The sequence below is a fragment of the Stegodyphus dumicola genome, chromosome 2 (assembly GCF_044657685.1).
Source record: "Stegodyphus dumicola isolate Sdum_Otavi_A_Nest chromosome 2, ASM4465768v1".
Taxonomy (NCBI): Eukaryota; Metazoa; Arthropoda; class Arachnida; order Araneae; family Eresidae; genus Stegodyphus; species Stegodyphus dumicola.
Window position 1 is genome coordinate 180,188,216 of NC_140769.1, and position 17,477 is coordinate 180,205,692.

Here is a 17,477-nt window from a genome sequence, read left to right on the forward strand (position 1 = left end):
AGCACGGTATGACAATTTTAATTCCAGAATTGGTTTCCAGAATATTTGACCAGTAGTCCACACCTGAAAAGAAACTGAGCCGATCTCCAGCAACTAAAAGTTAAATTCGGGAGTAAGAGCTTGTTAAAGCCAAACAGAAATTCTAAACATTTTGTTGCGCCATTTTGGATTCAAATTTAGTTGGACGCCAATGTGATGTAGCCGTTCCTCAATAGACACTAATGCCGGCTAGCTTTAAACGGATTTATTAACAGAGCACACAGGAACGGTTACAAACAAAAGAAATATACATAAAAATGAAACATATACCAAATGGAACATCAAACATTGAGAATAACATAACATAGCAAGCTATCATCATGGCGGCTGGAGGTCGACTGACGTTTTTTTTCATATCGCCACGAGATGGCGTTTAAATAAAATAGTTCGGTTACAATTCATGAGTTCATGGCGTGAATAAAATAGTTCAATTACACTTAAATAGGTCTGTTACAAATATTAGATTTTGTTTCATTGCCGGGTGAAACATTTTTTTTTTTTTTTTTTTTTCCAATGGCAGATTGTGAACAGTTACAGTTTTGTAAAAGAGTATATTAATCTATACTAACGACAGACGTGGTGGTCTCTTTATTATGGAGGCACGTAATAGGTGGGCCACCCTTGCCTCCTGTGAAGGGACAGACAGTTACAACCACGCCTTCTCCGCGATTTGAACGCAGGCCCTTCGGTATCGCAGTCAGGCTTCCCTAACCACTATACCGTCTGGGCGGCTGCCGAGTGAAACTTCATAAATAATTTTTTATTCAATAAGTACTACTTTTAAAAAGAATAATTTGAATAATAAAATTATTGCCTATTGGAAGCCAATAATTATATTGTTGATACTAACACAAATTTTGGTGGAAAAGCTAGAAGACGCATCAATAACGTTTTTACGAAACTTAACGAACGTTTGAACCAAAACATTATTGGAGTAGGTTGTGCAACGCACATTCTACACAATACTATTCAAATAGCATCTGACTTACTTCCAGTGGATGTTGAAAATACTATTCCAAAAATTTATTCGTATATATAGATAGATAGATAGATAGATAGATATACTGTGTGTGTCGAAAGTTTGACGGATTTTTGTGAAAGCGCAGAAATCGAATATAAAAGAATTATTGGTTACAGCAAAACACAATGGCTAGCTCTTTTACCAGCTGTAGAAAATATTTTTAAGTATACGAACCATTAAAATCATACTTTTTATCGCAAGATAAATGTCCAAGAACATCACAGCTGTTTTTTGAAAATTACACATCACAAATTTGTCTTCAGTTCATCCGCAATCAAGCTACATTATTTCACAATGTTGTGAAAATTATTGAAGGGGACAAAATTTCAATTACGGAAGTGTCAAATGAAATCAATAATTTAAAAACAAAATTCCCAGAAAGAATTGATAACGATTACGCTCCTTTAGTTATTCGAAAGGACATCACTAGGTTGGAAGAAAAAAGTGCCATATTAAACTACCTGATTTTCTGAAAGAAGTCACGAGTTTTTATAATAACTACTTGGGATATCTTGAAGAACGGAGAGTTCAATTCGAGGATATTAAAAACTTTGATTGGGTGACATTAAAAAAGGAGATTTTATGGTAATATGTGGAAAAATCTTTTTTAATATATTAGAAACCATTTTCGGTAAAATAATATTTGCAAAAATGTTCTTTTTGATGAGGTGTCATTGGTAAAAAGATGCGTTCCTGATGAATAAATTAAATGTTGGTTGTCTGCAAATGTGGAAACAGACAAAAAATGGACGGAGTTATTCCTTCATTTTAAACAGAATAATATTCCTTATGAAAATTGTAGAACACACGCTCTCCCTTCCAGGAACAAATGCAGCAACAAAACGAGTTTTTTCTAGTATCAATAAAATATAGACAGTTGAAAAAAGCGCAGTTGAATATTAAAACTTTAAAATCTGTGTTAAGCCTAAAATATAATTTGATGAATTCATGTGAGAAATTTCACGACATTTTAATAAATGATCCGAATCTATTTCTATAATATTTCGCATTGGAATTGGATGAAAGTACTGATGTAACGAACTTGTTCATTAATAATTTACGTACGTTTTGAAGAAGATGAACGAATTGCTGAGACAGAGCAAATGCAAATGAAATTTTCAAAGTAGTTGAAAATTTTATGTCTGAGAATGATATTCCTTGCAATAAGTGCATTGCATCTATTGCAAAGTATTCACTCGGATAAAAAATTTAACCGTGAAAGAAAATCATAATTTTTTAAAATAATATATTAATTAAATAATATATTTAAATAATAAATATTAAATTAATTTTAAAAATATATTCAAATTATTATTTTTTACAAATATTTATAGTTACCAATTGTTAATAATAAATATATTTTTGTATATTTATAGACAAGTATATGAATGTATATAATAAAAAATATTTTTTTGAATTATTGGTCTGCTTTCATAACTAAATTATAATTAGCATTTCATTCCATTTGTCCCGCTTTGTCTCAATGAAAATGTGGTCACTTTAGCATTGCCGTCCGCAGTGACGAAGCTCGGGCTTTTACTGAACAGCACTCCGGTGTTATTTCTCAAATAAAAAAAGTCGCAGCTGAAATGAAATTTACTCACTGCTCCTATTCATCGTGAAGCTTTAATAGCCAAAACAATCCCCAAAACCTGATAATCGTTTTGAATCAGGCTGTGAAAACTGTTAATTTTATTAAAAGCCAAGCTTTAAATTCAAGAATATTTACGATTTTATGCCAAGAGATGGGCAGTGAACATGAAACGCTTTTGTTACATTCTGAAATAAGGTGGTTATCCAGACGTAAAGTTTTAAATCGTCTTTATGAACTTCGACCATAAATTCAAATTTTCCTCTATGATTCAAAATTATTTATTTAGTAATTTAGCAGATATTTTTGGAAAGTTAAATGAATTAGATTTTACATTACAAGCACAAAGTGTTAATTTGTTTACCATTAAGATATAAAATAAATGCAATAATGAAAACACTCGAGCTAATAATCAAATAATAAACATTTAAGCAAAAACATTTTAAGCTTTTTGCCATTTTTAGAAAGTTTTCTAACTGAAAAAATTTGAAAATAAAAGAAGAATTAGCATCCGAGATTAAAAATCATTGCTTTTCATTAATAAATAATTTCAACATGTATTTCCCTGATGATTATGAAAAAGAAAATTGGACCTATTTTGAAATCCGCTTTGTTCAAATGTACCTGAAATTTTATCTCATGGAAAAAAAAAGAAAAAAAAAGGACAAATGATAGAACTCTAGCTGAAGATTTCAAAAATAACACACTTGTTAACTTTAGGCTGAACCGATAAAAAGAAGTTGAAGGCATTTCGAATAAAACTATTAAATTTTTATTGCTTGTTTGCTCAACATATTTGTGTCAACAAGGATTTTATTCCACCTTACATTTGAAAAATAGATACAGAATAAAATTAAAAGTAGATCCTAATTTACGGTTAAAACTGAAATAAGACTACACATAAACAAATTATCTTTTTTCAGCAGGCCAAATTTCACGCTAAATTTTAGAATTAAAGTATTAAAATTTAAATTTTGATAATTAAAATGGTAAAAAGTTTTTAATCTAATAACTTTTTTTGAGTGCATATTTAGCCAATAGGTTGTGCAAATATTAAAAAAATTAATAAATATTTCTATTGAGGAATTGAAAAATAATCATTATAAAATGTAGTGGTGGTACACTAAAGTTTTTCAATTTTTGTTTAGTTGGTACGCGTTAAAAGTTCTAAAATTAGTTTAATATTATTTTGACTGTGCTATGATATTTACAAATCGCTAATGCACAAAATATTTTAAAGAACAAGCATTACCTGCTTCTTACCTTCACATAGCTTTACAGGAAATCTCCGTTTGCGTGTTTATGCTGCATGCCGAAACCGAAAAGAAATTGGGGGAACAGGAGAAATACTTACCTTTCAATTAATTTTCCAAACACAATTAAGCAGCTAATGAAATCGCTTTTAAGCTGCTCACTTGAATATTAAAATTTAATCTATAACAATTGAGTCGTACGACAATTCCGTCAGGAAAATAGCAGTTGCTACTTGTTTACAGCTGTTTTCAAACTACCTGAAATTCAGGTGTCTCACAGATTGGTGTGAACTGACAGCGCCACCTCGTGAACAAATGTTAAGTCAGTATACTTTACACTCTGTTTCCGAGATAACGAGTGAAGCATGTTGAAGGCTGTCTTTTACAGACACTTATTTTATAGCTAATTCGATAACTCCAGAAAACATCTACTGAGTTCTGGAGTACGAGCATTGACTGCAACGTCAGGAAAATGGTTCCTTCTTCTACTTTCAAAATATCGAAAGGTAACGAAGCAAAAATTTCTAAAAGCAATTTTTGAAGTTATTATTAAAAACCGCATAATACATTTTTAAATTTCGTATATAATGAAGAACAAGTTAATACTTCGTACTCGATATTCAAAGTATTGGTATCAGAATTTATATTAGACAAAAAGAATTATATGATAAGTGTTTTTTCTTTTTTCAGAAGTTAAAAAAATAAATGATTTAATTAAAATGTGCAATATTGAGAAATTTATTCAAAAAGGAAAGTTGTACATAAATCAAGTAAAATAATATTTAGAGTGCATAAATTAAAGCTAAAAATTATTTCTAAATAAGAATGGCCAGATCAAAAATATTGCATCTCATGCCCAGATACATTATAACATGTAATCATAAGCATCGTTGTTAGTTTAAGCGAAAAAAGTGAGCGGTTTGTTAAAAATTAGACGAGATGAAAGATTTTGTTTTAAAATATATTTTAGTATTCTTCAGCACTGCGTTAATATATGCATTTACAACACAACATCCACAAAACATCATAACTGAATTCAGTCATATCTAATCTTTAGAACGAATCAGCTTCATCAGAGTTTCTTAAACTGTGGGTCGCGACTCCCATGGACGTTGCGGGACCTGCAGCAGGGGGTCGCCAAAAATTTTAGCAGTTTTGATATTTCTTTAACTTATTATAATAATTTTACAATTACCAAACATTTTTACACAGTGTATCTAAAAATAGATAAAGAAAGATAAGACAACGCAGACAAAGAAAAAACGAAAACGTTTCGACGCATTCTTTTTATAATATAAACGTTCATTTTACTTGCTTTGCACGTGACTCTGTCATTTCGTCTGTTACATATTTAAAATTTTCACATTGTAATTAAGATTAATGAACTAAAACTGCAATAGTATATTATAGTACAAGTGAAAAAATTGACAGTTTCACTCACGCGTGTGTCGGATTTGCGTAATGCTTTTCGGCGTCCCCCAAAATTTTCGTAAATATTATGGGGACCAGGGGTCGCGAAAAAAATCTCAGTGATAGAAAGCGGTCGCGACTGAAAAAATTTACGAAGCTCTGAGCTGTATAATAGATTAAAGACATCGCCAATGTGAAAGATTTTGGTTGCCATGCTCAGCATTTATCACTTATTTGGCTCAACATTACATACTTCTTTTTTTTTTTTTTTCCATTGTTTTCGATATCGCCTTTTTCCAAATTTGAATCAGCATTTATTTACAGAAGCAACGAAAAGAGAAATTTAATAGCGAGAGCACATTTAAGATAGTATATCACAATTTTGTACTATGTGTATAAAATCTTTGAAGAAATTTTAGTTTCTAACTAGATATTCATGTTTTCAATTTTGCAAATATAAAATTTGATGAATCTCATTTAAATAATACAATTGCAAATTTATTATTTCTATTCAGAAAAGTATTAATTTATTTGTTTTTAAATACAACACATAAGAAAGACATTTAAGCTTGTTTTCTGAACAGTCGATGTAAATTGATTGTATATTTGATTTCTAAATCCAGTAGTCAATATACAGTTAAAGGTATCTAAATGTGAGAAACTTATTTTCTTGGTATCCAAAATGTAGTATTTTTAAAAGTAATTTTACAAAAAAAAAAAACTCATTTCCCCATTATTTTTGCACTTTTGCATGAACCTAATGTAATCTAGCAAAGAGATTTAATAAGGGCTTTTGTTTCTGCCACATAGCAATATATTTAAAGAAATTAAAAAAGTCAGGAAATAAATGGCTTCTGCAATACAAAGCTGCTTAATCATGTATACTGTACTAATTCAATTAATTAAAAAGTATAATTTTCAGAAATATTTTGCTTTTATATGCCTTACAGATAGAATTATAGACATTAACAGTGTGTAGATTTCATGATATTTAGTATATAAATATATATATTTAGTATATAAATCTAGAATTTGATTTTTACAAACATTAACACATAGATCCATGTCATTTTTTGACTTCAAATGTATTGTTTTTCTGTAAAACGAAAAAAAGGCTGTCAGAATCGAGGCCTTTAATCTGGCTAAGGCCTAATTAAATATGCTTAAGAGTTCTGTGTGCTTTACGTTCATTTGAATTTTGTTTGATTAACAGAAACCATTTTAACACTAGATTTGACGTAAGCTGTGTTAGCATATAGAGGGTGTTCGCACATTTTTTAGACGATTTTCAATGTACTTTCAGAAATATTTTTCCTTAACTTGTATGTGTCAAACGTTTCATTTGATAAGCCTTATTCTTAGCTATCTTTCTACACCATAATTTCAAAGACAATAATGCCTTTGTAACGTATTTGCGTTGCTACGCTGTAAGGATTATCTTAATTTTATTAACAGTTAAATTTTAAGTTCCTTTCCTGTCAAATTTTTAACTTCAACTTACTACTTCCGGCCAGAACGTAGTTTTGGAATCTTGCTGAATATTTAATGAGGAGGAGCGGTATTTAAACCACGAAGTTACTTACTGAGTCAGAGAGAATCAGAGTTTCTGATTTACGCGCGTCTGATTTTTTGGCCACTCTCTCTCAAAGCTGTTATTACGCTCGGCCGTACTCAGGCCGTTGCTAAGCTTCGTAGTCAAATCAGTTAAGGGGCCAACTCGATTTGAACCTCGATAGCTTCGGCTATACTTCTTTAGTTAATCTTAGATTTAGTTTAATTCTTAGTCTTTTAAGTTCAAGTCCAAGTGCGGGCTTTGCTTGTACACTCCCAGGCGGAGATTTGTTGAATCTTATTGGAATAATAAAGGGTTAGTTACCCTTCTATCTTGATGTTTCTTGTCACCGAACTCAAGCGATTATTCGCTTATCAGTTTTTAGATTCTTCACATCCAACATTAACTTAGAATTCCAAAGTGAGGAACTCTACATTTGGCGCCGGAAAAGTTTTTTTAACGGACCATGTCATTAGAATTCGGGAAGTTTACGTTGACCCCTCCGACCTTTCAGATCCCTATAACATTCACGAATCCAGTAGAAGGGTTTGGATTCTTCGTGGAAACGTTGCATGCATCTATGAAACCAACAGCAACATTTGACGGCAAGGGCTCAGTCCTGACATTTTTGCAGCAATTGGACCTACATTTCACCTTACAGCCTGTGAATAAGCTACAAAATGTGATCATAGCTACTACAGCCTTAAAAGGTCAAGCCCTTAGCTGGCAGAAGAGTATAGGAAAGTTCTTGTTGGGGGACCCAGGATCTGAATCATATAACTGGAAAAATTTCAAGTCTGCATTACTAAAAGCATTTCCAGTCGTTAAAGATCGTGCGAAGCTTGAATCAGAATTGTATAGTAAATACCAAGGCGGTTTCGAGGATTTGGCGGAGTTCATTTTAAGAAAAGTTCATATTTTTAATCTATTATACGGGGAAAAGACCGATAAAGAAATTGTCGAAGTAATTCTACCGCGTTTTCCACCGTTAGAGCAAGATTTCCACGAAGTGCGTAATCCGCAAACATTAGAAGTTCTATTTCAGCTTGCAGTGAAATTTCAAATAGAAGAAACTCGGAGAAAGCGCGTGCTAGTCAGTTTGGCCAGTACTCAAGATTTACTCCCCAAAAGAAACCACAAGTACAAGGCGTATCGGCAGACGGGAAAAAGTGAGAAGTTCAATAACAAGAGCGCAGATAAATCTAAGAGCGGTGGATATAAGCGAAAAGAGGCGGCAGGTAATCAGAATTTAAACGCAAACCGGTGATCGAGAAGGGGCAACGGTCACCGAGTGGGAAAGAAGACCCCTCAGAAATTTGTTTAAATACAGTGGTGGTACAAAATCTAGCTATGCCGGAGGTACAGATTCTGGTAAATAATGTACCAACCACTGCATTCCTGGACACAGGGGCACAATGTTCATTCCTATCAGAGAATTTTTTTAGAAAGCATTTTCGTCGTTACAGACTGTTTAAAGCCACGGGACAGAAAGTAATTGCCGCCCAAGGCAAACAGTGCGTATGTTTGGGGAAAACCGCACTGCATGTTCAGATTAAAAACGAGGTCCTAAAAGTTAATTTTTTAGTCGTGAAAAATTTACTCACGTCCGTTATATTGGGGGTCGATTTTTTACACGCATCCGGCGCAAATCTTAATTTTCAGAATTCTACTTTTCAGGTGCACATGGACCCGGTAGAAGAAGATGAAGTTCCCATGCCGGAATTGCCTCTAGAACATTTAAATCTTGAAGAGAAAAAGAAGATTGAAGGACTGGTAAGGAAATTTAGTTCTTTGTTTAACGACAAACCTGGTTTTTGTCAGGTAGTTAACCATTCTATTGATACTGGAAACGCCCCTCCAGTCCGGCCGAAGCCCTATAGATATGATAAAACGAAAGAAAAAATTATCGAGAGGCATGTTGAAAAAAATGCTAAAAAACAAAATAATCGTGCCTAGCTCGAGTTCGTACGCAAGTCCGGTGGTCCTTTGTAGAAAAAAGAACGGGCTACCGCCTGAATACCCGGACGCGTAATGGCAGACCGCACATTGAGTTGAACAGTGTTAAGCGAATTTCGCTTACTGCGCATGCTTGATGGTGTACCTTTGGCGCGGGGAGAAATATTGGCGACTAAACAACCCTACGCTAGCTTATTCGTGATCTCCATGGGTGTCGATTGTGTTCGAGTGATGTTTACAACTACAGTCTTGTGGAACTTTGTTTATTAGTTATGTTAACGTCCATACCGATTGCACTTGCTTATTTTTCTAATACATATTTCATTTTAATTTATCAATAAGAATGCGTTTAATATTTGTTAACATATGTTGTGCGTAATAATTCGTTATTTAGATGCAATTTGTTTACATGTTATAATTCAGTAATGTAAAATGTATTTTCTCGCTTAGTTTGTTAGCGTATATTCGCGTTTTTATTTTCTCATTTCAAAGAATTTAATAAACAGCATTAAAGAATTGTAAAATTTCTTCAGTGTTATTTACAAGCACTTGCTATATTCTTCAGTGTTTCTTTATGTATGTACGAATGGAACGTATGGTAAATCCTGAATTGTTTTTATTGCTTAAAAGTGTAATGAATAAATTTTCAACTAATATATCCTAAATTCCAGTCTTTTTCTGGATGAAAATTTGCACAGTTCCAAAGGAATGTGCAGAATTTCATAAGTATTACATCTTACATTTTGAATGCACACTGCTTCACATTATATTGTAATAATGATTTAGATCTTATCTCTCTATGCCTGTATCAATTGTTTCATCGGATTATTTATCAATAATGCCTGGTAGAATTAGAAATATATATATTAGAAAAGGTTTTTCCTATATCATCTCCAAGGAACAGAAATTTAATTAAAGCGATGAATTATTGGAATGAATTTTAGTCAGTATTTGAAGTTATTTAGAATTCTACTGCAGTGGAAAATATGTTATCTAGATTTCTGTTGCATTAAAAATTATTTAAAAGCTGGGTAGAAATATTTTGAAATGTAAAAATTTTAAGTAACAGAATTAAAATTATTTAAAAGGTAGCTATTGTCATTGATCATAGATTAATTGACTTGGTTTGTTTCCCTTTTATCAAGGGAAACAAACCAAGACGTCAGTACATAAACAATATATTTTTTATTCTGGGGGGTTAACATTGTTATAAATGGTGATATAATCAAATAAATAACAAAGAATCTTTGCAAGTGAAACGTATTTTAACATTTCTTTGAATTTAGGTATTTTTTCAAGTATTCCAAGCATTTAAAATAAATATATTTTACATATTATGCAACTGTGGATGTATTTCTATTTCCTGAAGTTCTGAATATCTGCACAAACACATATTTTGATGGCTTAGAAAGTTAAGAAAAAATCTTTTTAAAAATATTTTGGAATTATCAACAAATGATTTTATATCAATAAGAAATTGATACATTTGTAATTAACCCCCCAAAATTCTTTAAGACTGGCAAATACAGAAATTTTAGTTGTAATTAAATATGATCCCCCCCCCCAAGTACGTGTGATGAGTACGTTTCGTTAGACTTTGTGATTAATTTGTGACAACTATACTTGTTGCCAAAATTTGGTCTTTATGCATATATATAATGTATACAACATGCATGCAAAGTTATGATGTGTGTGATTATAGCAAAGCCTCGAGGGCTATCTGCCTAAGGGAAGGGATGTCTTCATGGAGGACTTTCTAAGGAAAACTAGCTCATATACACGTTAAACACGGGGAAAACCACGAAAACGCCCATGCAGCCAGCCCATTTGTGGGATTCGAACCTCAGACCGAACTACTAGTGTTCAGGGACTTTACCGCTCGGGGGCCTGTGCAAAGTTAGCTGTTAATTTATCATAATTGACTAAACATTACGAATACTGTTTCTCTTTCAAGATACGTACTTTCAGTTGTTTTCCTAACAACTTCTGTATTTATTTAGAAAAAATTCTGCTGATAAAATACTATACGCATAAATATTTTTAAAATGGTGTATAAGAATGCTGTTGATTTTTCAGAGACACAGTAACAATTTAACTGGTTATAAACTTAACAGAGCACAGATGTTGAACAGAAAAAAGAATTCCATTGGAAATGCTCAAATGCCAAATTAAAATATTTGATAAAACAAATGTAATTACAGTTAACTGATTTCTGAGCTTGAAGACTGATTATCAAATATAAGTTAATGTTTTAATAAAAGAATTTCATGAAAACAACCTAATTTTGAAGTACAATGAAAATAGTAGATTTTACTTTAAAAAATAGCTTAGTACGATGATTTTGCCAATGTGTTCTTTATGTTTATTTATGGGAAATTCACAGAATGTAACATATATTATGAATACAAAGGTAAATTTTTTTTATTTTAAACTATCTCTAATTAAATATAAAATATTTACAAAAGTTTGAATATTTGGTGTAAAATTCGATTTTTCAGTATTAAGATTAAAAGCTCTTTCCACTGATAACTTTTCTTGATTTAATGAATCTCCTTTTGGTCTTTCTTACACCATAAAAGAGTTTCACTCACTTTGGCAATATATACTATGTGAGAATTCTGGAAAACTTAAGCGACTTCTCGTTATGTTTTGGAAATTACAACAGAGGTTTGGAATAGTTGTAAAAACCCTTTTATAAACTCAGACAAATTAAAAGAGTGCACAGCTTATTCATACATAATCAGCCAGCATTTATGGCGTAAATCAAAAGTAACAAAATGAATTTAACTAAGTAAATTTTAGTTAGCCCAAAGGCTACACAGACAGAAAATGCACAAATCGTCTCAGAAAATGCAATGCTGCAGATAACCTACTCCCAAGAGTACCCAATTAGTAATGTGGTCTGCAAATAGATTCTTCGTTCTGATTCTACCACGTAAAACCTCTTCCTTTAAATACTACTGCTTTCTATCTCATTCGAATACACTCAAAATCAGAATTCTGGCAGGAAAATTGAAAGCGAGGAAAAAAAAAAGCTAATTAACATAAAATCACTGGTTAATAAAAATAAATGAATACTCTACAACCTCAATTCACCACTTTAATTTAGCCATTTTCATTTTTATGTAGCCTGTATGTCAATATATACATTTGTTTTGGTGATAATAAACATAATTCTTTCGGGCCCACCAGCGGCCGAGCGGTAAAGTCGCTGAACACTGGTAGTTCGGTCCGAGGTTCGAACCCCGCGAACGGGCTGGCTACATGGGCGTTTTCGTGGTTTTCCCCATGTGTAACGTGTATACGAGCCAGTTTCCCTTAGAAAGTCCTCCACGAAAGGCATCCCTCCCTTTAGGTAGATAGCCCTCGAGGCTTTGCCATAATCACACATACATACATAATTCTTTCATTTTTTCCCGATTACATAACATCACATGCAACAGCTGTAAATATGAAAAACACTTGCATATATCCAGCAGTATGTTAATTTCTTTTGAATATATGGTGTCTGTCATCTACAAAAGAAAATTGTAAACTTAAAATATAAGATGTGAACACAGGTCTCCTGCTGGATAATATAAGAAAGTCACACTTTCTGGTATTATTATTTGTAGGACCTAAGGTCCTACAAATAATAATTTATACCAAATACTGTGTGGAGAATAAAAAGCATAACGCAGAAACTTTGTGAAAAATTAACATGTATATCGCTTTGTCTTAGTGTTATAGTCAGAATCCCATTCTGTATAATAATATATGCATTTGACATTATTATGTATTGCTAATTAAATTAAAATTTTAATACTTCAATGAAATATCAAGAAAATGAGAAAAAATTATGAATACTACTTAATGTATGATATTGTAAAGATCGTGACTTGTAAAGATCATGACTTGTAAAGATCGTGACTTGTAAAGATCATGACTTGTGAAGATCGTGACTTAAAGAGAACGTGAAATATAAATAATAGGACAAGAACTTGCATTTTACGGTGTGGCAACAAGAAGAGGATTCGAAAGATTTTTATATATATATTTTGTTTAGAGAGTTGAATGTTTTTAATTTTTGAATAGTTGTAAGAGTTTTAACTGCAGTAGTTAAGAGTTTAAAATTTTGATAGTTAAGAGCTGCAGTATTTATTTTTTTGGTTCTGTTTTAAAATTTAAATAAAAGTATTTTGTTTATTCTGAAAAATTAGCTTTATTCTTCCTACAAGATTCAATATTCATTATATTGAAAGAAGGAAAGGATCTTTACTGGCGCAGTCGACAGGATCGGAGTTTCCCCGCATATAATTACGAACCAAAATAACTCAGGTGAGAGCTCAATTTACCTTGTAAACGTAAAATAGTTAATTAAGATTATGAAAAGTTAATTATTGTTTCCGTCATGGAATCTTAGTTTATTTACTTGTCAAAGTAATGAATACGCCAGTGTTCAAATGTAATTTTCAAAGTAATGAATACGCCAGTGTTCAAATGTAATTTTCAAAGTAATGAATACGCCAGTGTTCAAATGTAATTTCGTTTGACTCGCCAGAGTAGGTGAACAACACATTAAGTATTGATTCTACTGATTGATTTTCGTCTCGAATAAAATTAAATTCATTGTGAATTATATTTAAATAGAAAAAGAAAAGAAAAAAAATAGCTTTTCATAAAACTAAGAGTCTATTGGCTGAATAAAATCGAGACATGGCTTTTATGGGACGTGGGAAAAAAGAGGATTTGCTGGCTTTAGCTGCTGAATTAGAAATTCAAGTAGATCCAAGTATGAAAATCGTGGCGATAAAAAATGAAATAATTCAAAGTGATACATATGATGAAGCATTTGCTAAAGAAGTGTTTTTAACGATTATTGAAGAGAGGAAAAGAAAAGAAGAGGAACAGCGAAGAAAGGAGAAAGAAGAGATTGAGGAACACCGAAGAAAGGAAAAAGAAGAGATTGAGGAAAGACGAAGGAAAGAAGAATTAGAAGCACAGCAGAAAAGAGAGCAAATGGAATTTGAATTGAGGAAACTCGAAATTGAATCTCGTGTTCGACTAACACAAACTCCACCAACAAATGAAAATGGACATCATAATTTTGATTTAATTAAGCTTATTCCCAAATTCAATTTAAGACACGATGATATTGTGATTTATTTATCCTTATTTGAAAGACAAGCTAAAAGGACAAAGATTGATCCTAAAGATTGGGTTTCATGTTTATTGACTATAATGCCATCTGAAATCATTCAATTAATTGGTAGGGAATCTGAAGAAAATTTTGAAGATTATGAGTACGTTAAGGCCATTTTATTGAAGAGATTTAAATTAAATCCTGAAAGCTTTAGAAAAAAATTTGTGATGCACCAAAAGAGCGCTGAAAAATCATGGAGAGATTTTTGCTACGAAATTACAAGTTATTTTGAAGAATGGATCAATGGTCTTGAAATCACAAATTTTGCCGCGTTAAAAGACTTGATTATTACTGACCAAATTAAGAAAAGAGTACCCTATGAAGTAAGAGACCATCTTCTTGACGACTGGGCGAAATTCGTTTCTCCAACCAAATTAGCTGATAAACTTGACGAATATGACAGTGTTCGTAATATCTCAAAACAGAATGGTGGTAATCCATCAGCAGACAGAACTAATAAAAAATGGCAACCTCGTTCTCCACTTCCAGAAAGAGCTTTCAGAAATAAATCGCTGTACGCTGAAAACACGCCAAGAGTGTACCCATCCCGTAAGAGTGACGAACCACAAAAGACTAATTTCAAATTAACTTGCTATAATTGTGGAAAAGAAGGTCATACATCTAAGTTATGTACCAAAAATCGGATACCAAGAAGTGCTTCTGCAACAGCACAAAACAACTTAATACAAGTACAAGCACCCCTAGCAGAAAAAGAAAAACCAGAAGTGCTAACTGCCAAGATCTCTATTCCTGTCTCAAAATCAGTGGACGTATCTAGAAACATAGATGAATTAAAACTGGTCAAAGTTAAATGTGGAGATATTATTCTAAATGGAATCGTAGACACGGGAGCACAAATTTCAGTAGTCCGTGAGAAATTGGTTGACAACATACCTTGCGAAGGAGAAAGTAAAATAGAGATATCTTCTGCTTTTGGTGAAAACGAAATTACTCCACTAAAGATTTTCCAGATGAAAATTGACGATGATTTTCACGGTAGAGTGTCCATTACGTGTGCTGTTTCAAAAAAGCTAGTTACCGACTTGCTATTGAGTTCTTCAGCTTATGAAACACTCTGTGGAAATATCGAACTGTGGAACTGTGATCGTCATTGGGATGCATCCCCCTTAGAGTACAAAGAGACAGATGATAAACCCTCACCAGTTGAAGACATTACTACAAATTTGGCTGTTGTTAATCAGATTTCCCAAGAAAACATAGAGTCTCTGAAAACAACGAACAAGGTAAGACTAGAATTCAAGACACATCAAGAACAAGACGAAACTCTGAAAAAATGCTTTGAATGGGCAAATAAAAATCAAAATTCATATACTTTCGATGATGGCATATTACTTCATTCCGAATATATCTGTGGTGAAAACATTAAGCAAGTTGTATTACCTTTAGAAAAAAGAAGGGAAGTCCTAAGAATGGCACATGAAATCCCTCTTGCCGGCCACCTCGGTGAGAAAAAGACAATTCAACGAATCAAGTACTCATTCTTTTGGCCTACTATTAAGCAAGATGTTAAAAAATTCTGTGAAAGTTGTAAAGAATGCCAATTGAGGAGAACAGTTACGTACAAAGATCGAATCCCAATTCAACCTATTGTTAGGCCGGAAACACCCTTTGAAGTATGGAGCGTGGATTGTATCGGGCCATTAGAACCTCCATCCAGGAGAGGTCATCGGTTTGTGATATGTGCTGTTGACCTATGCACCAGATGGGCAGAAGCCACCCCCGTCAAAGACATAAGTGCGAAAACAACATGCAACGTTTTGATGAGGTTTTTTACTCAAACTGGATTTCCAAAAGTGATTTGTTCCGACCAGGGAACTAATTTCACAGCCAAACTCACCCGAGCCTTTGAGAACTTACTTGGTGTGTCTCCACGATTCTCCACTCCAGGACACCCCGAGAGTATGGGTGCTGTCGAGCGTTGGAATAGAACCTTAAAAGAGATGATGAACAAAAATATCCAAGAACATGGCAGAAACTGGGATTTGAATCTTCCCTATCTCCTGTTTGCCTACAGAGAAATGCCCATAGCATTTTTCAGCAAGAAATTAACGCCCTGTCAACAACGATGGTCAACCATCGAACGAGAAGCATTTTGTGTCATCGAAGCCTTGAAAAAATTTGACACATGGATTTTCGGTGCCAAAGTGCAGATTGTGTCTGATCACAATCCCCTCACCTACTTGACCCAAAGCGCCCCTCATGGTGCTAAACTGTCTCGTTGGGCCTTAGCGTTACAACGGTATAACATGACTATGACATACCGCAAAGGAAGTTTACATGGGAATGCTGATTCTTTGTCAAGGTTAGCTGTTAACTCTTTCTCTCTCAATGAACTCTGAGCAACATTGTCTCTACGGTGACGAATGTGCTTCTTGTGGGGAGACTTGTAAAGATCGTGACTTGTAAAGATCATGACTTGTAAAGATCGTGACTTGTAAAGATCATGACTTGTGAAGATCGTGACTTAAAGAGAACGTGAAATATAAATAATAGGACAAGAACTTGCATTTTACGGTGTGGCAACAAGAAGAGGATTCGAAAGATTTTTATATATATATTTTGTTTAGAGAGTTGAATGTTTTTAATTTTTGAATAATTGTAAGAGTTTTAACTGCAGTAGTTAAGAGTTTAAAATTTTGATAGTTAAGAGCTGCAGTATTTATTTTTTTGGTTCTGTTTTAAAATTTAAATAAAAGTATTTTGTTTATTCTGAAAAATTAGCTTTATTCTTCCTACAAGATTCAATATTCATTATATTGAAATAAGGAAAGGATTTTTACTGATATGAATTTTTTAAAGTGAGCTAATTAATAAACAAAACAATATATAATTCCATATTCCTTATGCTGAAGTCTACTTCATGCTATTTAAACATTGTAGTCTTCACTTTGCAAAATCCATGAGCAACATTTTAATAATACTATAGGAAAATTTCATATAATGGTCAGTAGCTGAATTGAATGAAATGAGTATTTTAAATTTATAATTAAACATTTAAAATTCACTAGAAATTTAGGGACATATAATGTTTAAATATTTAAAGTTTCGGAGGAAACTATTTAAAATGTCTCCTTTTTCGGGGACGGGTTGCTTTACACTGCTTATAGGTTACAGATTTCAGCCATATAATCTCATAAATAGCATTTAAAGATTATTTTTTTAACCCAGGCAGATTATATTTCCTCGTATGAAGTTATTAATCAAAATGTATTCACTGCCTTACTTATTCCTTACACACATAATATATTCAAATACTAATTAATCATATAGTAATACAATATTCAAACACTATAAGAAACAAATATTAAAACACTATAAACTAATTAAATCCTTAAAAAATTTTCTCTATTAAAAGGAAGAACATTTTAAAATGCCCAATTGAGCAGTATTTTTTTTAAATCTCAAAATACGTCCCTGTTGTATTATTTTTCAAATTCGTTACTAATATATGA

At 32.5% G+C, this 17,477-nt stretch overlaps 1 long non-coding RNA gene across 1 annotated transcript in view; it reads left to right on the forward strand.

The window, feature by feature from the left end:
* The first annotated feature begins 4,283 nt into the window (after positions 1–4,283).
* LOC146998665 (uncharacterized) overlaps positions 4,284–17,477 on the forward strand; it is a 99,011-nt gene continuing 85,817 nt past the window's right edge. Inside the window, exons 1-2 of the long non-coding RNA XR_015039343.1 lie at positions 4,284–4,410; positions 8,544–8,639. This is a non-coding gene — a long non-coding RNA (uncharacterized LOC146998665). The remainder of the gene's footprint in view (positions 4,411–8,543; positions 8,640–17,477) is intronic.